This window comes from Miscanthus floridulus, chromosome 16 (genome assembly GCF_019320115.1).
Source record: "Miscanthus floridulus cultivar M001 chromosome 16, ASM1932011v1, whole genome shotgun sequence".
In the NCBI taxonomy this organism is placed as follows: domain Eukaryota; kingdom Viridiplantae; phylum Streptophyta; class Magnoliopsida; order Poales; family Poaceae; genus Miscanthus; species Miscanthus floridulus.
Genome location: NC_089595.1, coordinates 75,453,785 through 75,478,478, shown reverse-complemented (window position 1 = coordinate 75,478,478; position 24,694 = coordinate 75,453,785).

The window sequence follows — 24,694 nt, the reverse complement described above, 5'->3', positions numbered from 1 at the left end:
GTAGAAGCTCACACGCCCCACCGAAACACCTCTCTAAGGCCGTAGCCACCACACTGACGCCGCCGTCATGCTCGAGCCGCCGACCACCATGGCCAAGGCCCTAGGAAGCTTTGGCCACCACTTTGACCCCACCGTCGTAGTCGCCATAGCGTGGGGGAGCTTTTCCCCTCTTCAATTGGACACCAGCGCTGCTATGGGAGCTCGCCGATGAACTCAACACCGGTGGAAGCATGGCAGGAGAGGAGGCAGGGGAATTCCCCTCACCGGCCACACGCGCATGCACCCAGCACACATGGACCAGAGAGAGAGAAGAAGAGTAGACACAGTTCACTAGAAGAAGAAGCAGTCCACCGTAGACCGGCGCATGCGTCCACCGTGGACCGCAAGCCATAGACAACAGCCCAGTGGAGGCCCAGGGTTGTGATGTGGCTGCGTCATAGCATGCCACGTGTCTAGGCCGGCCCGGCCCAAATCCAACCCAGATTGGCCCAACCCAAGCCCACCAGAGCCCGTTTGAGACCGAGTCCGAGTTGACCGTTGACCAGTCAATGTTGACCGTTGACCTGGCCCCACATGTCAGTGGCACAGACACTCTAGACCCACATGTCAGATGCTGACATCATGCTGATGTCACACAGGACCCACACGTCAGAAGCCAACACAGCCGGGGTGATGTCATGCTGACGTCACGATGACACCAGCTGCTGACGTCAGCAGCCCTAGCCCCACACGTCAGTGACCCTGACCGTTGACTGTTGACTCACCCGTTGACTAATGTTGACTTTAACCAGACCCACATGTTAGTGACCCAAGAGTCCTTGGACCCACCTGTTGGAACTGATGACGTTGCTGACGTCATGCTAACGTCAGCTGGACCCCCACCTATCAGCTCGGAACCAAGATGATGACATCATGCTGACGTCAGCATGCCACGTGGACCAGTCACAGCGCGACACGTGTCAGCCCAGGATTAATTCAGCCTTTTCCATTTTTAGAAATGAATTAAACTTTGGAAATTCATAACTAATTCATACGACCTCAGAAAAATACGAAACCAGGACCAAAATTCATCTAAAATCGAGCTTTATGCAATGAACCCATGTTTGATTATATTTGGCTCTTTTCAATTTTCGTTGCTTCTTTGTGCTATTCTATAGACGTCGCTGACGCGGCTATAATGCGAATGTTGCAGACTCGGAGGAGAACCTAACGGACGAGGACCATGAGTACCGTGAGGAGAATGGAGACGACTACACTAAAGGTGCCACATCCCACCCAATCTCGTAGCACCTATTACGCATGGCTAATGTAGAACTGCTATTGCTTTACTTTATTGTTATAATCATACTATGATAGGACTTGCATGGTAGTATGCTTACTTGATGGCCTTTACCTTGATGCAACCTTACCCCTGCATACCCTGCTATTAGGTTAGACACACGCTTACTGCTATATTTCATTTGCTTGTACTTCTACTATGCTTATATTACATTAATGCGTGGTGTATTATAGACTACGGGGAGAGTGCTGCATGTGTGACTTGGGTGTGTGGAGGGTGAGGGTTGTGTCGACCAAGTTGGAGTATACGATGAGCCTAGGGCAAGTCTTGCCATGGGGTGCTACTTGGACACCCCTGGAATGGATACCTATGGTGGGTAAATGGTATATGAGGTGGCCTTGGGTGTGAACCTATGATGGGAGGAGCCCAGGATGGAGGTGCTGTGGTGGCACGATAAATGGAAACCCTAATGGAGACATTCTGGCTTGGTCAATCCCTAAGGACTTACTAGTACTCAGATTCACCGGGAAGCCTTACATACCACTCGCCCTATATGGTGCGGGGTGGCCGGACTACTTGGTAGGATATTGCCACTACTGCTAGGTTGATAGCGGACCGTATAAGGAGGTATGGGGCATAGAGGATTTCCCCCACACCCTTCCGAGACTTCATGGAGGCCTTGTGGACCCGGCTCATGACTCACAGTTTTAGCCACCCAGACTAGACTTGGGGTGTACCAGGGCTGAATGGTAGAGTGGCATTATCCTAGGCTAGCAAGCGGCCGGAATCAGCCCAGTTGGTGACGGTCAGCAAAGAAGGCAGATCTTATGGTTATGTAAAACCTCTGTAGAGTGTATGGTTGATTGATTGATACGTGTGCCGACTTGTCGGCTATGGACCTTTCCTGGGTTTCGCTTAAACTAGATAGTGAGATGAGTCCTTCTCTCCTTCCCCCGTGAGAGAGTGTTAGTCGTAGCCAGGGGCTAGGGGCCTTGAGACAGTGCCGAGAGGGAGTTGGCCTGTTGACTGAGCGATGGTATGGCGATGGTGTGGAGATGGTGGTATATTGATCCTAGGATCGAAACCTGGCTCGAAAAAGGGAATGGGGTGGAATGCGTGTGGGAATGGTGTTAAAACTTGACCAACTATTATTTTATACTTGATATGCTACTGCATAGGAAACCCCAGCCTTATAGGTTTCTTTGGTTATATCCAACATGCATCCAATTTCCACAAAGCAATGCTCATAGGGTGGGAGTGGCCAGTACAAATTGTACTGATAAATTTTGGCACATAGGTTTTGCTGAGGAGTATAGCTCCAAGGAGTTTGACGGTTGAGGGGTTCGTGCCTACGCTCGAGTTTGGCGATCTTATCTTCAAGCTGTTCTGAATGACTGCTACTTTTGATTTCGCCAATGCGGCGATGTAATAAATTATGTAATTCTGCACTATTTGTACTCTGATATTATCGTTGTATGGATGTGGTATTCGACTGGAAATTTGGGTAATATGATCTACAACGGTCTTATTACACTTCGACTCTGTGGATTTCCCTTCGTGGAAATCAGGTCGTTTCAGTTGGTATCAGAGCCATACTTGACCATAGGACAAAACCCTTAGAAATGGATGATAGAATAGGACGTGAATAGCCCTTCTTTCGGTTATATACCGACCCTGCATCTACTTTTATGCAAGGCTTATCTATTATTGACCTGCTAACACCTGTTCCTTAAAACATGCAGATGGCAATGAACATCGACTAGCCGCCTCTAGGACCGCTACTGTAACACCTCTGGTGTTTTGACCTAGCACTAAAACTTGACATGTCATCATGTGCATTGCAAAGCATTCATAAAGTAGAAAATTTTGAATGCATTCACTAAATAAGCTTTATTTCATAAGGTTGTTATTTTATGTGATGTGATTCAAAACCCTAAATAAAGATCATGACCACAAGGGTCAAATTTCATATGATCATGTGAGACCATGTGTCATTTGACTCAAATAACCCTAATGGGCCATGTTACTGGTCAAAAATCAAAGTTAAAGTAAAAAGGTAAACAAATCAAATTTGAATTCAAATTCAAATCATAAAGGTCCTTTTTGCCCCTTTTGACTAATTCAAAATCCATGTGGAATTTGGGGTTGAGGCAAAAAGCAAAGTTGAAGATTATTTTATAAGGATCAACTTTGGTATTCAAAGTTTTTCAAGTTTACATATAAAATTTGGAGTAATTTTGAAATGATTCAAATGCTCAAATGCACCCCAAATTCAAATTTCAAAATGGGGGTAGAATTTGAAAATGTTCCTTCAAGCAAAGTTGTAGAGTTTGAAAAGTTGAGCAACTTTTATTTTTGGAGACTTTCAACTTCTTTAGAAAATTTGTGAGTAATTTGAAAAATAGACGCAGTGGCAAATCTGTAAATACTTCAAAAATCAAGTTGGTAACAGGGCGTCATCGCCCCACCGCCGGCGTCCTTTCTCTGGCCTTCTAGGCACACCTACAGCCGCCCTTGGCTTCGCGCTAGCGTGGGGAGCATGCTGCGTGTTGAGTCCGCGCGCTCCTGGCCGAGCTATAAGACCCAGACGACGTCGTTGGCTTTTCTTTCCTTCCCTCTGTTTTCCCGACGCCGCCATCTCAACTCCGGTGAGCTTCTCTTGTCTCCTCAGCGCAAGTTAGCCCCAGAAAAGCCATGTTCCAATTTTGCCTACTCCTTGCGCATCCGACCAAGCTATTGCTACCGCTTGATTTTGCCGAGAGCTCACTGTCCACGTTCATCTTCCTCACGGCCGGCGATCTCAACGAAAACTCCAATTCACCATGGCCAGCCTCATCCGGTGAGCTGTTGCCCTTGCTTGTTGACTCTACGGCTTCGTCTTGATGCTATAGTGCTTATTCCACTCTTGTCTGCTTGTTTTGCCCACTGCAGTCGCCGAAACGCCATCGTCGACGAGGTCCGCTCCGCCGTGATCTCGGTCACCGTCGAAACGCGTCACCATAGCTTCTCCGGTCTCGCTTGTTGCTTCAACACATTCGGAGTGAGCCACTGATGCTTCCTAAACTCTCTGTTTCACCATTACTGGCCTTGTTTCACCAACGTAACGCTGCCGTGCCACCGCGTCCGCCATGGCCGGTGTCAGCCTTGTTCCATGTCGTAATCAACCTCCAAAGTACCACAGATCGATGCGCCTAGCTCTTGTGAACATGTTAGTACATTGGCCGTCGATGTTGGGCTCATCGTCGGCGAGTTAGCGCCGGTCAGCGCCGTCGATGCCACGGTCAATGCCCGAGGTTGGGGATGACATCTGGGGGCCGGCTGTTAGTGAGAGAGAGAGAGAGAGAATAGTGTATTTTGATATTTTCTAGTTTTAAATAGTGCTGAATCTTTGGAAATTTGTAGGAAAATAATCATAGCTCCAAAAATTCTAAAATTTTGTGTGTAGCTTCTGTACATGTTCTAGTATGGTTTAAAAATATGAAACTTGAAATTTGAATAAATATTTAATGTTCAAATATTCAGTCCTTTAATTGATAAATGCAATTTCCATGATTTTTGTAGGCCACTATATAATTCCAAAAATTATGAAATTTGTTTTGGTACACTAATTTGTCATGAGGAAGCTTACATAAAATTTGAGGTCATTTGGAACAAGTTCATTTTTGGGCTTATTTCCCAATTAATTCAAAAATAAATAAAAGCAAACCCTAAGTGTTTGATCTTGTTTTGGTCATGTTTTGTGACTAGTAGGGTTTCAAGATCAGTTTAGTCAAGTCACATGTGTGGTCCTTGACAGTAGAATTGCAAGTTGGTTTTGTTGGCTTGCAACTGTATCGTGTAAAACAGTCGTATTCGAAGTGTTGTTATATTTCATGTACCATGACAGCATCATGTTTACATTATCATCATGTTAAAACATATGTTATCATTTTGTGTAGAATCTGAGAGTGAAACGATTCTAGTTGAGCAAGTTCTGGAAGAATCCCCGATTGTCATGGGATTCGATAATTGTGGTACTGATCTGGAACCTGAGATCGTCAACGAAGGCAAGCCCGGTTTATGCATTAAACCCTTACCTTGTTACTTTGAAAAGTTTATCACCTATGTTACTTATTGCATTAAGTTGATTAATTCAAATGTTACCTACTTGATGCATTGCCTACCTTGTTAATTGTTTACCATCCTTGAAGATGTTTTCATTTATAAAGGCGTAGAATGCTTAGTATGCTTTATGATAGGCTTTCAAAATAAAAGTTTTGATACAATCAAAGATGGCATACTGGCCAAAGAAGGAAAGAAGGTTGAATGAACTAGAGACTAGTCGGGTGACTTATCTTGAATGTTGGGTAATGTTGTCGACTATGTTGCTTAAAGGCCACTCATTATGGATCTTCTAAACGAGACACTTTGTAGTACTGGTCACATACTCCGGTAAGCCTACTTCGGCTAATCCGATACTAAGACGAATGCCCACGCACTGGGAGTGGAGAGATGGCAGGAGTAGCGTGTACCCTCATGGCTAGAATGTGGCTGGATTTGAGGTGTGCTGTGCTCTCGGGTGGCATGGAGACGACTTAGTATAGGAGGATCCGGTAGCGAGGTTGATGTATGCAAGATTAAGTTCTACATGTGTCGTGTGATAAGGAATCCCCAGCTGGGACTTGAATCAATTCGAATTGCCGGTGCACCGCGGATATGGAGACTCGATTCATTACAGAAGCAATGCAGGACTGGTGAATTACTAAAATATGAGAAAAGAATGGAATGAGAAGGAATGGAATATGGGAAATGTACATTTAGTTGAGATAATGAACTAAAAGGACTTAGGGGTAAAACTTGAAAATAGTATAAGAATAGTAAGCTTTTGGCAAAGAACTTGGAATCTTGCTACATCCTTACCTTGCCCCAACCCCTGCATCTCTAAAGTCTTACACCCCTTTATATCAGGTTAGTCTTGTTGAGTACTTTTGTACTCAGGGTTTGTTAACCCTTGTTGCAGGTGAGTCACCTGCGCAGGCTTGTTTTGGTCCCTACTGCATGTCTGTGTTTGAAGTCAATGACAATGAGGAATGATGAATGGCCTTTGGACAAGGCACTAGTTTGTATGATAAATAATGTTAATGTAATATTATATCCCACTACTATGGTTGTATGACACTTATGGTATTGTAAGTTTGAAAACAACTGGTTTGTAAGCTATGTTATCTTAAGACTTCCGCTATCTTTTACTCTGATGTATATATATTTGAATAAACTGTTGTAATCTGTAATGTCTGTGATTGGGATTCTGTTTGAAAAGAGAATCGTGGATGATTTAGGTTTCTCGAGGACACCCGATAGACCTGTTGAGTTGTTGGAAACTCATGAACGCTATCCGAGGTCTATTAAGACAACGATAGGTGCACGTGGGCCTGATTTCTTAGGAGGTTCTGTCACAGCTGGTATCAGAGCAGTTCCCATCTATGATCATTGTAGGTTACTTTGGAAAACCTTCAAATTGATTTGGATCAAAGAAAGTAGACTTGATATTTTAAAGTTCAAATTTCTTTCTTCTTGCCTTTGATCTAGACTCAATCCTATCTTATTTGAAAGTTCATGGCGGATAATATGATTAGGTTTGTCCTATGTATTAAAAATCTAGTACTTATGATTATATAAATCTTTTATACCTAGATTCGTAAGATCAATTCATGCATCATGCTTGAGCACCTTGCATAAAAATTTCCCTTAATAGTGGTTGGGTAAGTAATGTCAATCCCATTCTTGCTAACCTCCATTGTCCTCAAGCTATTCTTATAGTCCTACCCTAAATTCTACAGGCTATGGCAAAGACCAAGGTAACCGCACGCAAGTCCATCGGACCTCACGGAGTCCCTCATCACCAGATGGCACCGCAAAACCATGAGCTTGGTGAAGGAAGTGCCAAGAACCTAGGAGATGAAGGATCTTCAAGCAACCCCACCAACATCGAGAACCTTACCAAGGAGCTCAACACTCTTCATCGAGCTCATGCCAAAGATCAAGAAGAGCTGGTGAAAATGCAAAGGGCCATCACCATGACCATGGAGCTATGGAATGAAGCCTGGACACGAGAGGATGCAGCCAATGAATGTGTCCATGAGTTGGAGTTCTACGTAGAAGACCTGGAGATGGACAATGCCATTCTTCATGAGAATGTCCACATGCTATATGCTCAACTTCATCCACCTCATGGGGATGGTGAAGTTACTGATGAAGAAATGATTGTAGATCCAGGAGAAGTCAAGAATGAAGAAGAGGAGGAGGATTCGAAGGAGTTAGTGTACTTCTCAGATGAAGATGAGGTTTCGTCCGGTATGGGCATGGACACCGATGACTGAGAGCACGGAGTAGTAATAGTTCCTTTACTACTTTCCTAGAAAACCAGGGTTGTCTTGTGGGATACAAGACATGTAAATTAAATAAGTAACCCTTTGTAGCATGAAACCTTTTAAATGCTTTCAATAAAGAATAATGTAAGTAAACATGTTTCTCTAACAGATGCCTCATCCTATCACCCGAACTGGTGCTAGTGGCTCGCATGATGATGATGAGTGCCCAAATCCTCCACCAATGCCTTCGACTATGGCAGATGCCATAGCCGCACTCATCAATGCAACGACAGAGAATGCTAGGTTGTTAAGGGAATTGGCGCAGAACCAACAGGCACCATACCCTAATCGTGGTTGTCGTAATAATGGAAATGATGAGTCAACCTATGTTGATTTTACTGACACACGTCCACCTATGTTCTCTAAGGCAGAAGAGCCTTTAGAAGCTGACGATTGGCTTAGGACAATAGAGCAAAAGTTTGAGCTGATTCACTGTACTAAGATTCAGAAACCAAGGTTTGTAGCACAACAACTCTGAGGAGCTGCTGGTGCCTAGTGGGCAAATTTGGTAGCAGTATAGCCTGTTGGTCACCAAATCACCTGGAGGGAGTTTAAGGATGCCTTCAGGGCACACTATATTCTAGATGGTGTGATGACCATGAAGTTAGAAGAGTTCTTGGCTCTTAAGCAAGGGGAGCACCCAGTGATGCATTATGTTGGGCGCTTCAATCACCTATCGTAGTATGCTATTGAGTATGTGAATACTAATAGGAAGAAGAAGAATCATTTTCTTAGAGGCCTGAACACTAAACTTCAGACCATGATGGCAACTTGTGGTAACGCAACTTATCATGAGACAATCAACATTGCTATCGCTTCGGAAGATAATTACCGTTGACACAAGGAGGCGAAGAAAAAGAAAATATCTGCTTTCAGATCATCGAGTGGAAAGCATCAAAAGATAGTCTACCATCCTCAGAATCATGGCCGTACACCATTCCGCCCACAACAAGGCCAAGGCAGGCAGCAAATTTTTATTCGCCCTGCAACTAATACGCCTTATCCTCATCAGGCACCGCAACAGCAAAATAATACAAATAATGCAAACCACAATGCTACTCCCTAGAATCACAATTATCCATGCTATAATTGTGGTAAACCCGGACACTTTTCCTAAGAATGTCCATATCCCAGGAAGAACAATCCTGATGCACCCAAAGCCCCTGTTACTCAAGCTCAGAATCAGTACAATGGCAATGCTCAGAATAGTCAGAAGGGTCAGGCTGAGAAGAAAACTAGAAGGGTCTTCTATACTCAGGTGGAATCTATTCCAGAAGGAGAACCAGTAATGATGGGTATGTTTCCCATTGCTAAGCATCCTGCAATTACCTTATTTGATTCTAGTGCATCCCATACATTCATCAATCATACATTTGTTGTGAAGCATGGGATAGCTATTGGGGAAACAAAAGAACCATATCATATACAGTCGCTCGGGGGACGAATCTGTACAAGGGAGGTAGTTTAGCATGTACCTATTGATTTGGGAGGTTATGAGTTCCCTACCAATATGCTGATATTAAAGGATCAAGATATAGATGTGATCCTTGGTATGAACTGGTTAACCCAACACGGGGCTATCATAGATGTCCTGTGTAGAACCATAAGGGTAAATGCACCTAACAGCAAAACCTAACTTCTCATCCAACTTCCCTTTCCTAAGAGTACAGTGGAAACAGTCTGTGCAACTATTGTTGAAGAAGCTGAGAAAATTTCAGTGGTATGTGAGTTTACGGATGTCTTTCCCGATGATCTACCTGGTCTGCCACCAGACCGAGATATAGAGTTTAGAATTGATCTAAAACTAGGAACGACACCTGTGTCTAGAAGAGCATATAGGATGCCACCCAAAGAACTAGCAGAATTAAAAATGCAACTACAAAAGTTGTTAGACAAGGGTTTCATTCAACCTAGTTCATCGCCTTGGGGATGCCCTGCTATCTTCGTGAAGAAGAAGGACCAAACCTTAAGATTATGTGTTGACTATCGGCCGTTAAATGATGTCACCATAAAGAACAAATACCCCTTACCCTAAATTGATTTGCTTTTTGATCAACTTGCGGGAGCTATGGTGTTCTCAAAGATAGACTTGAGATCAGGCTATCACCAGATTAAGATCAGACGAGAAGATGTGCCGAAGACAGTGTTTACTACCCGATATGGTCTATATGAGTATCTAGTCATGTCTTTTGGGCCGACCAATGCCCTGGCTCATTTCATGTACCTGATGAACTCAGTTTTTATGCCCGAGTTGGATAAGTTTATAGTGGTGTTCATTGATGACATTCTTATCTACTCTAAAAGCAAAGAGGAACATGCAGAACATCTCTGCATTGTTCTACAAAGATTAAGAGATCACCAACTATATGCCAAATTTAGTAAATGTGCATTTTGGTTGGAGGAAGTACAATTTCTGGGTCATGTGCTATCTGCTGGTGGAATAGCTATTGATCCGAGCAAGGTAGAAGAAGTCCTTAATTGGAAAGCACCTACAACTGTTCATCAAGTTTGTAGTTTTCTAGGGTTGGCAGGGTATTATCGTTGGTTCATCCCTGACTTCTCTAGAATTGCGAAGCCAATTACTAGACTGCTAAAAAATCAAACTAAGTTCGTATGGTCAACAGAATGTGAGAAGGCCTTTCAGATACTGAAGAAGTTGCTGACAACTGCACCAGTATTAGCACAACCTGATATCGAGAGGCCATTTGATATCTATTGTGATGCATCTGGAATTGGTATTGATTGTGTTCTTATGCAAGAAGGCAGAGTCATAGCGTATGCTTCTAGACAACTCAAGAAGCATGAAGAACATTATCCCACTCATGACCTTGAATTAGCTACTGTTGTTCATGCACTCAAGATTTGGCGACATTATTTATTGGGCAATATATGTCATATCTATACGGATCACAAAAGTTTGAAATACATCTTCACTTAGTCAGAGTTGAATATGAGGCAAAGAAGATGGTTAGAACTTATCAAAGATTATGACTTAGAAGTGCATTATCATCCGGGAAAGGCTAATGTGGTTGCCGATGCCCTGAGTCACAAGAGTCATTGTCATTGTTTGATTGTAGAACCTATGCAACAAACATTGTGTCAAGAGATGGAGCATCTGAATTTACAAATCATAGAACAAGGTTCCCTATCCAATATTGTAGTTGAGTCCACTATCAAAGATCAGATCATTGATGCTCAATGGAAAAGTAAGGGCATAGCCTATATCAAGGACAAAGTCAGATCTAGAAAACCAACATGTTTCAAGATTGATGAATCAGATGTTGTAAGGTTCAAGGATAGATTGGTAGTACCCAAAAATCTAGAGCTATGAAAGTAAATTCTTGATGAAGCTCATTCTTCAAGATACTCCATTCATCCAGGTAGCAATAAAATGTATCATGATCTGAGAAAGAGATATTGGTGGACCAAAATGAAGATAGAAATAGCTCAATATGTGGCCAAATGTGATATTTGTCAGAGAGTCAAAGTGGTTCATATGAAGACTGTAGGTCCATTACATTCATTGCCAGTTCCATCTTGGAAGTGGGAAGATATCTGTATGGACTTCATCGTGGGATTGCCCCGGACATCTACAGGCTACAATTTAATATGGGTTATTGTTGATCGCCTAACTAAGATAGCTCATTTCTTACCAGTTAGAGATAAATATCGAGCAGAGCAGTATGCAAAGCTTTATCTTGATAGAATCTTCAGTTTGCATGGGGCACCCAAGACCATTGTCTCTGACAGAGGGTCATTGTTCGTATCCAAGTTTAGGAAAAGTCTACATGAGTCTTTGGGAACCAAACTTATCCGTAGTTTTGCTTATCATCCGCAAATAGATGGATAGACTGAGAGGGTAAATCAAATTCTTAAAGATATGTTAAGAGCATGTGTCCTTTCCTATGGTGCTAAATGGGATGAATGTCTTCCCTTAGCTGAATTCTCATATAATAATAGCCATCAAGAGAGTATTAAAATGGCACCATTCAAAGCATTGTATGGCCGTAGATGCCAGACACCTTTAAATTGGTCAGAAGCTAGAGAACGTTGGTTCTTTGGACCGAATGTGGTCAAGGAAGCAGAAGAGAAAGTTAAACTCATACAAGCCAATATGAAGGTAGCTCAATCCCGATAGAAAAGCTATGCTGATAAGAGGAGACGACCGCTAGAATTCAAAGTGGGAGATCATGTCTACCTCAAGGTATCACCGATGAAAGGAGTTCATCATTTTGGGATTTGGGCAAAGTTGGCACCCTGTTATGTAGGTCCTTTTCAAATCCAACAATGATGTGGACCGGTCGCCTATCGCGTCAAGCTACTAGATCACATGTCAGCTATGCATGATATCTTCCATGTATCTCAGTTAAAGAAGTGTCTTCAAGTACCTGACCAAGTGATTGACTTTGGTGATGTAGAACTAGAACCTAATCTATCTTATGCTGAGTACCCTATTAGAGTCTTAGATCAGAAAGATCGAGTCACTCGAAGACGTACAATCAAGTTCTACAAAGTACAATGGAATCAACACACTGAAGATGAAGCTACTTGGGAGTCCGAGGATTACTTAGAAGAAAACTTTCCTAACTTCTTCGCTTCTATCTAGTTGCAATACCTTGTCTATATTGTAACTTGTCTTGTTTGTCAACAGAATGGAAAAAACCCTTCACTAGCCATTTGAATAAAGTCATAATGTGTTAGTTTGACACATTTCCTTTTCCATTACTTAGCTCTAGGTTTTAAATCTCGGGACAAGATTTCTTTAAGGGGGAAGGGTTGTAACACCTTTGGTGTTTTGACCTAGCACTAAAACTTGACATGTCATCATGTGCATTGCAAAGCATTCATAAAGTATAAAATTTTGAATGTATTCACTAAATAAGCTTTATTTCATAAGGTTGTTATTTTATGTGATGTGATTCAAAACCCTAAATAAAGATCATGACCACAAGGGTCAAATTTCATGTGATCATGTGAGACCATGTGTCATTTGACTCAAATAACCCTAATGGGCCATGTTATTGGTCAAAAATCAAAGTTAAAGTAAAAAGGTAAACAAATCAAATTTGAATTCAAATTCAAATCATAAAGGTCCTTTTTGCCCCTTTTGACTAATTCAAAATCCATGTGGAATTTGGGGTTGAGGCAAAAATTAAAGTTGAATATTATTTTATAAGGATCAACTTTGGTATTCAAAGTTTTTCAAGTTTACATATAAAATTTGGAGTAATTTTGAAATGATTCAAATGCTCAAATGCACCCCAAATTCAAATTTCAAAATGGGGGCAGAATTTGAAAATGTTCCTTGAAGCAAAGTTGTAGAGTTTGAAAAGTTGAGAAACTTTCATTTTTGGAGATTTTCAGCTTCTTTAGAAAATTTGTGAGTAATTTGAAAAATAGACGCAGTGGCAAATCTATAAATACTTCAAAAATCAAGTTGGTAACAGGGCGTCACCGCCCCACCGCCGGCGTCCTTTCTCCGGCCTTCTAGGCGCGCCTACGGCCGCCCTTGGCTTCACGCTGGCATGGGGAGCACACTGCGTGTTGAGTCCGCATGCTCCTGGCCGAGCTATAAGACCCAGACGACGTCGTTGGCTTTTCTTTCCTTCCCTCTGTTTTCCCGACGCCGCCGTCTCAACTCCGGCAAGCTTCTCTTGTCTCCTCAGCGCAAGTTAGCCCCGGAAAAGCCATGTTCCAATTTCGCCTGCTCCTTGCGCATCCGACCAAGCTATTGCTATCGCTTGATTTCGTCGAGAGCTCGCTGTCCACGTTCATCTTCCTCGTAGCCGGCGACCTCAATGGAAACTCCGATTCACCGTGGCCAGCCTCATCCGGTGAGTCGTTGACTCTACGGCTTTGTCTCGATGCTGTAGTGCTTATTCCACTCTTGCCTGCTTGTTTTGCCCACTGCAGTCGCCGGAACGCCGTCGTTGTCGAGGTCCGCTCCACCATGATCCCGGTCACCGTCGAAACGCGTCACCATAGCTTCTCCGGTCTCGCTTGTTGCTTCAACACATTCGGAGTGAGCCACTGATGCTTCCTAAACTCTCTGTTTCACCATTACTGGCCTTGTTTCACCAACGTAACGCTACCGTGCCACCGCGTCCGCCATGGCCGGTGTCAGCCTTGTTCCATGTCGTAATCAACCTCCAAAGTACCACAGATCGATGCGCCTAGCTCTTGTGAACATGTTAGTACATTGGCCATCGCTGTTGGGCTCACCGTCGGCGAGTTAGCGCCGGTCAGCGCCGTCGATGCCATGGTCAATGCCTGAGGTTGGGGATGACATGTGGGGGCCGGCTGTCAGTGAGAGAGAGAGAGAGAATAGTGTATTTTGATATTTTCTGGTTTTGAATAGTGCTGAATCTTTGGAAATTTGTAGGAAAACAATCATAGCTCCAAAAATTCTGAAATTTTGTCTGTAGCTTCTGTACATGTTCTAGTCTGGTTTAAAAATATGAAACTTGAAATTTGAATAAATTTTGAATGTTCAAATATTCAGTCCTTTAATTGATAAATGCAATTTCCATGATTTTTGTAGGCCATTGTATATAATTCCAAAAATTATGAAATTTGTTTTGGTACACTAATTTGTCATGAGGAAGCTTACATAAAATTTTGAGGTCATTTGGAACAAGTTCATTTTTGGGCTTATTTCCAAATTAATTCAAAAATAAATAAAAGCAAACCCTAAGTGTTTGATCTTGTTTTGTGACTAGAAGGGTTTCAAGATCAGTTTGGTCAAGTCACATGTATGGTCCTTGACGGTAGAATTGCACGTTGGTTTTGTTGAATTGCAACTGTACTGTGTAAAACAGTCGTATTCGAAGTGTTGTTATATTTCATGTACCATGACAGCATCATGTTTACATTATCTTCATGTTAAAACATATGTTATCATTTTGTGTAGAATCCAAGAGTGAAACGATTCTAGTTGAGCAAGTTCTAGAAGAATCCCCAGTTGTCACGGGATTCAATAATTGTGGTACTGATCCGGAACCTGAGATCGTCAATGAAGGCAAGCCCTGGTTTATGCATTAAACCCTTACCTTGTTACTTTGAAAAGTTTATCACCTATGTTACTTATTGCATTAAGTTGATTAATTCAAATATTACCTACTTGATGCATTGCCTACCTTGTTAATTGTTTACCATCCTTGAAGATGTTTTCATTTATAAAGGCGTAGAATGCTTAGTATGCTTTATGATAGGCTTTCAAAATAAAAGTTTTGATACAATCAAAGATGGCATACTGACCAAAGAAAGAAAGAAGGTTGAATGAACTAGAGACTAGTCGGGTGACTTATCTTGAATGTTGGGTAATGTTGCCGACTATGTCGCTTAAAGGCCACTCATTGTGGATCTTCTGAATGAGACACTTTGTAGTACTGGTCACATACTCCGGTAAGCCTACTTCGGCTAATCCGATACTAAGACGAATGCCCACGCACTGGGAGTGGAGAGATGGTGGGAGTAGCGTGTACCCTTGTGGCTAGAATGTGGTCAGATTTGAGGTGTGATGTGCTCTCAGGTGGCGTGGAGACGGCTTAGTATAGGAGGATCCAGTAGCAAGGTTGATGTATGCAAGATTAAGTTCTACATATGTCATGTGATAAGGAATCCCCAGCTGGGACTTGAATCAATTCGAATTGCCAGTGCTCCGCGGATATGGAGACTCAATTCATTACAGAAGCAATGCAGGACTGGTGAATTACTAAAATATAAGAAAAGAATGGAATGAGAAGGAATGGAATATGGGAAATGTACATTTAGTTGAGATAATGAACTAAAAGGACTTAGGGGTAAAACTTGAAAATAGGATATGAATAGTAAGCTTTTAGCAAAGAACTTGGAATCTTGCTACATCCTTACCTTGCCCCAACCCCTACATCTCTAAAGTCTTACACCCCTTTACGTCGGGTTAGTCTTGTTGAGTACTTTTGTACTTAGGGTTTGTTAACCCTTGTTGCAGGTGAGTCGCCTACGCAGGATTGTTTTGGTCCCTGCTGCATGTCTATGTTTGAAGTCAATGACGATGAGGAATGATGAATGGCCTTTGGACAAGGCACTAGTTTGTATGATAAATAATGTTAATGTAATATTATCCTGCTACTATGGTTGTATGACACTTATGGTATTGTAAGTTTGAAAACAACTGGTTTGTAAGCTATGTTATCTTAAGACTTCTGCTATCTTTTACTCTGATGTATATATATTTGAATAAACTATTGTAATCTGCAATGTCTGTGATTGGGATCCTATTTGAAAAGAGAATCATGGATGATTCAGGTTTCCCGAGGACACCCGATAGACCTGTTGAGTTGTTGGGAACTCATGAACGCTATCCAAGGTCTATTAAGACAACGATAGGTGCATGTGGGCCTGATTTCTTAGGAGGTTCTGCCACAGCTACCCCTAGACCACGCCAAGCTTACCTTTGACCTACGTGAGCTCGGGGGTTTTGCATAGACCCTCTGCCGAGTTCTCGTCACGTTAGGTGTCCCAGATGAGCTTGTCAAGGTCACTTGCACCGGGAAGCCAGCTCAGGAAGGAGGAATCGAAGGACTGATTGTCACCTCAGTCGAGTTCCCAGCGAGCACTACCTTACCTTCTGTCCTAGCTTTCACCGAGTTGACTATAGAGGACACAGTTAAGGAGGGACTGCAAGCTATCTCTCACAAGGCACTTCGCAGAGTGATGAGGGACCACTACGAGCACCTAAAGACGACAGAGTTCCATCTACTTCCCCAGGCCCTTGACCTCAGCCTTACCCCTAGTGAGCAGAGCTTCGCAGCCGGCATAGTTATCTTTGCCGAGGAGGACAGATGCCTTCGTGTCTCAGCTATCCACCTACTAGAGCAGGATAGGTACGTGACCCAGCTGGAGTAGAGGAGATGTCAGGACTAGGCCCTTCTATGGGAGTACCAGGGGCGAGACTCACAGGGAGCACAGGAGCGAGCTAGTCTACTTGAGACAGTTGCCAAGCTATAGGACGAGCTCAACCGTCATGAGGAAGTCCGCAGAACTGAGGTCGCTGACTTCTTATAGGACAAAGCCGCCGACTTAGGCAATAGGAACTGCTACCTCGACAGCAAGGTCTTGGAGTTGTAGAGAGAGTTGGATGACAAGAAGGCCGAGTTCAACCGCAGGGGAGACAGAGAGGTCCAAGGGGATTGATATGCTGAAAATCCAATCTCGGAACAAGACCATGACTCAAGAGTTAGAGGAATTTAGAAGGAAGGCTATCCGCAACCATGGTCACCTGATCGAGGCACTCAGGCAAACCAAGTACCTTTAGGACAAGTGTGAGAGGACATGGTAGGCTTGGCAGAAGTCTGACAGGAAGCGCCTCAGGGAGATGAAGGGTATGTGGGATCAGCTACCCAAGGAGATTCGCAGCAAGACGAAGCCTAGGATAGAGGAGTTTGAGTTAGCCCCGACTCGCCTCAACCTAGACACCTACCCTACTCTACCTGGAGCCAAGCCTACTGAGGAGCTTGCTAAGGCCTTGAAGTACGTGTCCCAACTTCACAAGTCTGATGAGGAGATTGAGATCGAGAACAGTCGTATCCCAGCTGCGGTGTACGAGTTAGAGTAGAATGACCCTGCATGGTCATGAGTCATGATAGTAGCTTCTGTAAGTTGTACCCCATGATGTACCCCTTATGAGATGTATTATGAGACATTATGCGTAGTACGATTCTCGCATGTCTTCAAGTGTAGCTACTGGGGATGATGCTATGTAATAAAACCCATGTAATGAATGTTTCAGATCTTATTGCATCTTATGAATCTTATTGCTTCTTTGTAATGAGTGTTGGATAGTATAAATGTTTTTCTTTAAATCGTCAAAATCATGTAATCATATTGAAATATAAGCACTTATGGCACAAACACTAAAATTCTCTATGATCCGTGTTGCAGATGCCGAACTGTCGATCTAATCATCTAATGAACCATGGACGTGTGCCCACCCCCGAACCAGTCGAACCAAATGGGGGGCATGGTGGCAACAACCATGGCCGTGGTTGTGGCCATGGATATGGAGGGATACCCTTCAACCTGGAGAATATCCCATCGCCTGAGGAGAACATTCCGCCAACACCACCACCGAACCTGGCAGAAGTGATGGCACAACAGACTCAACTTCTTGCAGCTCTTGTTAACGGAGCAAACCGTCGCCAGGGAGGTTAGTAGAATGACTTCCAAAGGAAGCTGGAAGGATTTCTGAAGCTAAGGCCACCTACCTATGATGGCACCGACCCTAACCCACTTGTAGCCGATGATTGGCTCAAGGAGATGGAGAAGAAGCTTGACCTCACTACTTTCACCAACGATGAGTGTGTTAGAGCAGCCGCACACTAGCTCACAGGTGCAGCATGCGCCTGGTGGGACAGTTTTAGTGATTCCCATGAAGACCCTGTCAACATCTCGTGGGATGAGTTCGCCGAAGCATTCACTGAGTATCACATTCCCAAGGGTATCATGGAGGCCAAAGCTAAGGAGTTCCACAACATCAAGATGGGAAAGGATAGGGTGACTGAGTACACTACTCATTTCACCAACCTTCTATGTTATGCACCTTCCTATGTTGTGAACTCTGAGAAGGAGAAGCTATACTATTACCGCAAGGGACTTAACCCACACATCAAGCTGAAGTTTGGTGGTATTGAGAGTAACACGTTGCGTGCTCTGGTGGATCACTACATCTAAATCGAGAAAGATCATGCTGAAGCTGGAGAGGAGTACAGGGAGAGGAAGCATAAGCCTGAGGAGTCCTTCTATGGTCATGATCACAAGAGGTTCCATAGAGATGCACCACCTAGGAAACGCTCTCGCCACAACAGGGATGACAACCCTAGATCGAGTAGGGGTAGTGGAGGCTACATCGCCAAATACTCCCACCCTACTCAGGATCGTTACCCCCGGGACTGTTATGCTCAGGACCATTATACCATCCCTGCTCAGCGAATGAACGCCCAGCACAGAACCGCTCTGCACCAAGCACTAGAAACTGGAAGGCACCCGCGCCAACCCCTATAGGTGGTACGCCTTTCACCTGCTTCGCTTGTGGCCAACCAGGTCACAAAGCCACTAACTGCCCATAGAACTCAGCTGCTTAGAAGTCTTAGTTCAAGGGATCTATGACCCGTGGATGTCTCAACCATCTGGACGCCGAGGAAGCATAGGCTGCCCCTGATGTTGTGTACGGTATGTTTTTAGTTAATGGCAATACTGCATCAGTTCTATTTGACTCTAGAGCAACTTGTTCATACATATCATCCAAGTTTGCACGAGAACATAACCTACCTATAACCCCACGTGAAAAGCCTATCATCACCAGTTCACCTTTAGGAGACATAAAATGCACCCACATCTGTAAGGGAGTGAGTCTTACCATTGAGGGTCTTATCTTTAAAGCCGACCTAACCCTATTACCTTCCACAAACCTAGATGTCATCTTAGGTATGGATTGGTTAACCATTCACCGAGGTATCATATCATGTTCACCTAGATATGTCCAAGTGACCCACCCATTAGGCCAAGTCATTAGATGTGAACCCTAGTCTAGAAAGTCCACCTCTATCTTGTGTGCCCTTAAAGCGAGTTCAAAATCGTAGAAAGAGGAGAAGATAGTTCATGATGTGCCTGTGGTCAGAGCCTATCCCGATGTATTCCCTGAAGAATTACTGGGTATGCCACCAAACCATGATGTAGAGTTCATCATTGATCTTTTGCCGGGAACAGGACCCATTGCCAAGAGACCCTATCGCATGTCAGTTGATGAACTGGCTGAGCTCAAGAAACAGCTTGATGAGCTCATCTCAAAGGGATATATCAGACTCAGTGCTTCACCCTAGGGATCCCCTATTCTGTTTGTTAAGAAGAAGGATGGCTCAATGAGAATGTGCATTGATTACCGGAACTTGAACACAGTCACCATCAAGAACAAGTACCCCCTACCAAGGATTGATGATCTGCTTGATCAGCTTCAAGGTGCCAAGTATTTCTCCAAGATTGATCTCAGATCTGGCTATCATCAGATGAAGATTCGAGAGAGTGACATCCTGAAGACAGCTTTTGTGACTAGGTATGGGCAGTTTGAGTTCACCGTGGTGTCCTTTGGACTCACGAATGCTCCCACATACTTCATGAACATGATGAATAAGGTTTTCATGGATGAACTGGATAAGTTCGTGGTAGTATTCATTGATGACATCCTTGTCTATTCATCCACCATGGAGGAACACGAACATCATCTGAGAACGGTGCTTGAGAAACTAGCCCAACATCAGCTCTACACAAAGTTCAGCAAATGCAAATTTTGGCTATAGGAAGTTGCCTTCTTAGGCCATGTACTATCAGCTAAAGGTGTCACAGTTGACCCAGCCAAGATTGAAGCTATGATAGAGTGGGATCAACCCCATAATGTGACAGAAATCAGAAGTTTCTTGGGTTTGGCTAGATATTATCACCGATTCATTGAGAACTTCTCCAAGATAGCCCGTCCAATGACCAACCTTCTAAAGAAGACTAAGGAGTTTGAATGGATGCCCGTGTGTGAACAAAGCTTCCAGGAATTGAAACAGAAGCTTACCACAACTCCTATGCTAGCATTGCCTGATATTAGCAAAGATTTCGTGATCTATTGTGATGCATCCCGTCAAGGACTTGGTTGTGTACTGATGCAAGATGGAAGAGTGATAGCATATGTGTCTTGACAGTTGAAAGAACACAAGAATCATTACCTAACCCATGATCTTGAGTTAGCAGCAGTTGTGCATGCCTTGAAGATCTGGAGACACTACTTGATAGGCAACAAGTGTGATATCTATACGGATCACAAGAGCTTGAAGTACTTTTTCACTCAGGAAGATCTAAATATGAGGCAATGCCGATGGCTAGAATTGATCAAGGACTATGACATGGAAATTCACTATCATCCAGGAAAAGCTAATGTAGTCACAGATGCCCTCAGTCGCAAGAGTTATTGTCACACATTGATCACTGAATCCGTACCACCTAAGCTCAAGGAAGAGATTGCTGATTTCCAACTTGAGATACTACCGCATGGCTTATTGAATGAGCTCCACATACAGTATGATCTCATAGATCGTATCTGTCAAGCTCAGAAAAGTTGTGAAGAGATCAAATATCTCCATGGTCTGATGAAACTAGGCTACAAAACCAACCACCAGGAAGATGAACAAGGAACCATCTGGTTTAGGAACAGAATTTGTGTTCTATCTGACCCAGTGCTACAAGAGGAAATTCTGTCAGAAGCTCGTGATTCCAAGTACTGTATTCACCCTGGAGGTTCAAAGATGTATCAAGACTTGAAGAAACACTTTTGGTGGAAAGGCATGAAGACAGACATTGTAGGACATGTGGCACGTTGTGACACCTGCAACAGAGTCAAGGCTGAACATCAAAGACCTGCAGGATTGCTAAAGCCTCTTGACGTTCCCGAGTGGAAGTGGGAGAGCATATCCATGGATTTCATAGTTGGATTGCCCCGTTCGCAGAAAGGCAATGATTCCATCTGGGTGATTGTTGATCATTTGACCAAGATTGCTCACTTTGTACCAGTTAAGACCAAGACCAATGCCGAAAAATTAGCAGATCTATATGTTGAGCATATTCTCAGACTACATAGAGCCCCCTCTAGTATTGTATCTGATTGTGGTCCTCAGTTTGTGTCCCAATTCTGGGAAGCTCTGCACAAGTCCATTGAAACCAAACTTGATTTTAGTACCGCTTATCACCCATAGATAGATGGATAGACAGAGCGAGTAAATCAGATCTTAGAAGACATGCTTCACGCTAGTGTACTGAACCATGGCTCTGATTGGGAGAAATGCCTACCCTATGCAGAGTTCTCTTACAACAACAGCTACCAAGCCAGTATTAAGATGTCGCCATTTGAAGCTTTGTATGGCAGACCATGTAAGACACCTTTGATGTGGTCCCAACCGGGAGAGAGATCGTTCTTTGACTCTGCTAAGATTCAAGATGCAGAAGAAGGAGTTGCGCAAGTAAAGGAGAATTTGAGAATTGCTCAAAGTCGATACAAGAGCTATGTGGACAAAGGAGAAGAGAACTTGAGTTCAATGTGGGAGATTTTGTCTATCTCAAGGTATCCCCGCTACGTGGAACTGTTAGATTCCATGTGAAAGGAAAGCTTGCCCCTAGATTTGTTGGCCCATACTGTAATAGAATCACCCAATTTATACAAGATCAAGTATGGCTGTCCCCGCTAACATGTTGACACACACATACCTTCACTCATATAAACCCGGTAGTCCACCGAGTGTCCCAAAAGACCTCGGTAAATCAACATCACAACCAAGATCACGTGATTAAACAAATACACATCACATACGCAGGGTTGCAGTGGAAAATAATATTACAAATGAATTCACAAATAATAGTACAAGTTTGGGTTTCAAAACCGATTATTAAAAACAACATAGCTTTCAAAAGATTACATTAATATATGTTCCAAATACATTGCTAGCATAAGTGACATCATCCGACAAAAGCATATAGATGAGAAGTAACTATAGAATCACCGAGCCACCGGCAGTTAGCCACCATCTTCAATAGGCTGAGAACTTCACCTAAAACATGGTGGGATAAACCCTGAGTACGAGAAGGTACTCAGCTAGACTTACCCATCAAAACCAAAAATAAAGGACACCAAGGGTCATGCAAGCCTTAAGAGGTGGGCTAGCTTGACACAGTTGCATAAAAGAGCTTATGATTATAGTAACCAATTTAAACTTAGCATCAAGCTTATCATCATTTACCTGTCCACTAGATTAGCACCTGTACTAGAGCACTCACTTATTAGGAGCAAACAATATTAACCATAGCAGGTATAATAAGGCTATCATCATCATATCATCATTTCCGAACCATTAGGTTATTTAGTGTATCTACATTGGAGATAAGCCCGTCAAGTTCTCACTAACCGGGAGAGACGGCGACTCGAATCGAATTACAACTCAGCTGAGGGGGTATTCCTAACTCTCACCCTGGCATACTTTGTAAGGGTAGCCATGGGTCACCTTTGGTACAACTCAGGAACCAAATTCACAGGTTCGATCAGCGCCAGCACTCTTAGGGATTACCCTTCTGCCAGGATGATCAGGACTTTTAAATCACCTGCCCTTGGACTCACGCCTACGGCTCCCTTCCGAGGCGCACTTTATACTTATCGACTCCCGGCCTGAGGTGAGCTACTTGCCTTCACGGTAGGTCTCTAGACCCAGCCAACTAAGAGAGAGGCATGCATTCAACATGAACAGGAAAGGCTCCCAGATTCAGTCCTTAAGCGACATAGACGAAGTCACTGCAAACCGGCAAGCCTCCATCCGGTCTTCATTTCAAATTAAGACTGGTTCTTTTCCACGATAGCAAATATAGCCAACCATGCCATATGTATCTTTCTATATCTCGCAGGTGACTGGAAATCACCTGACTTCTACCGTGTTTAAGCAGGGCTAAGCACTACATGAGCCTGAGCTACATAGGATTCAGGGTATCAATATCTGGACAAGGATTGGATAACCCATGCAGCAAGTGTTTGCATCCAACACCTAAACTTAATGCAACAATATATATATATGTAACAATAATACTGTAACTGCATTTCGAAAATTAGGAGGCTTAATATGCTTCGGGGCTTGCCTGAGATCCGACACAAGTCAGTTCAGTTAGCTTGCACCGTCCTGGTGACATCTTAGGTCCTAGCACTTGCTTAGTCCTTCCATCTTCGGGATAGATCCATCAAACGCTGTCTTCGGGTTTGGCTCCGACATCGCATCCTTCACGTGGTGCATCTAGCATACCTAGATGAGATGCAATATACAAGTGCATAAATATGAAGAATAGTACCATGAGACGCATCACAAAATAGCAAGCAAGACAAGCATAGTTTACACTAACACACTTAAGTACTTTGTCATGCTTAACTTAAACATCACACAATCTATCATGCTAAGATGGCAAAGAAGACAACAACACCAAGCATGACACAAGTTTCCCAAGATCTCAGGTGCTCTAACTCAGTCATCATTCAAGGCATAAGTCACACTTAACAATATACAAGCAAACACTATAATTGGAATCTGCCAATTTCTGGATATGCAAACAGCAGCTACAAGTTTTAGCTATAACTGGAGTTACACAAATCTAAATGACTTGCAAGAAGACATTTTGGAAAGCCTATGAAATTATCTACATTTCATCTATAATCTTCTTAGCATGATTCTCAAGTTAACTAAGTCAAATATACCCATTTATAGAAACTGGTCCACAATTGACAGAGAGCAATCAATTCTGTAACCCAACTTTAAATAGGCATAACTCACAAACCACATGACCAAATACCACCAAATTTTAACAGAAGCTAGATACATGAATTATCTACAACTTTGTTAATATCACCAAAAGCTCAAACCCTAACTAGATCAAACACTAGCATCTTTCAGCTCTGCTCAGAATACAATCAAAACCTGACAGAAGATTTAAAAGTCATGTAACTCCTACACTATCTGGCATATGGCCTTACAATTTGAACACAAGCAAGATCATGAAATTTTCTACAACTTTTGTATTCACTACAACCATAGCAAACATCATTTACACCACGAAAATGATTACACAAGCAAAACTGCAATTGCAACCCAACAGCAGTGGTACAGAAAACTGATAGAAACTTCAGAGAAGCATAACTGGAGTTCTAGATCTCTAACAAACATGAACCATAACTTTTTGAAAAGCTTAGGAAGTTACCTACAACTTTCTTATTCTCATATTAAAATGATTCTACAGTTATAAGGGTCAATTAATCCAATAATTGCACCTCTATCCAAAACATATACAGAAACTGACATGCCACTTTAAATAGCTATAAATGGAGTTATACATGTCCAATAAATGTGTTTCTAGACTTTTTAGAAATCTTATCAAATTCTAAACAACTTTGTTGTAAACACCT